Below are 801 nucleotides of genomic sequence, written 5' to 3' on the forward strand. Positions count from 1 at the left end.
TTTTTTTTTTTTTTGACGACAAAAGGTATGTACTTCTAAAGGCATTTTCTTCTTTTGTTAACGTTATTAGCATATGTTTGTGCTTTATTATCCTGGTGACAGTTCCTGTTCTATGTAGGCTGTGACTTGCGCTGCTTTTTTAGAGCACTTGGCAAATCAGAAATGCTTCTAGTTGTATTTGTATGCACTTACTTTAAAAAGGAAAAAAAAAAAAAAAGCCAAATACATTTTCTGACATTGTAAGAGATTGCCTTACTGTCTGTTACTCCTCACTGCTGGTTCCTTTCTCAGGCTTGAGGCCAACTGGTTGGAAAAAGAAAAGAAAATGAGTGAAGGGGGAGGGGGGGCACTGTTGTGAAGTGGGCTTACCACTGTGAAACATAATCTGGTTGACCCCAAAGCATTGTCCTCTTAGAGTAATAGGAAAGTGGATTTCTAACCTAATTTCTTCTTAAAGTTCAGTTCCTGAGATCAGTGACTGAAAGGTGCTGCTGAGCGGTTTTCAGGATTGTGTATGCTTTCAAGCGGGGGTTATGTGTTTTTGTTTTTTAAGGCGAAGTTGACCACTGTTGACATGACCAGTTGTAAGAATTCAATGCCGCATGCTAGTTGGTTACATAATGCACAGTTTCAGTGATGGAAGGTGGTGGTGGTCGGGATGGCGGTGGACAGCATGGCACTGCCATCTTTGAACAGAGCTTGGCTCTGCAGCGCCACTTCATCTTTTTCAACGTCTTAGCTAGAGCTCCGTTGTTGCTGTCTCACTTCCTTTGAAAAAAGTCACAAGAGAAGTTAACAGTG

Source organism: Chrysochloris asiatica, unplaced genomic scaffold (genome assembly GCF_000296735.1).
Source record: "Chrysochloris asiatica unplaced genomic scaffold, ChrAsi1.0 scaffold00119, whole genome shotgun sequence".
Taxonomy (NCBI): domain Eukaryota; kingdom Metazoa; phylum Chordata; class Mammalia; order Afrosoricida; family Chrysochloridae; genus Chrysochloris; species Chrysochloris asiatica.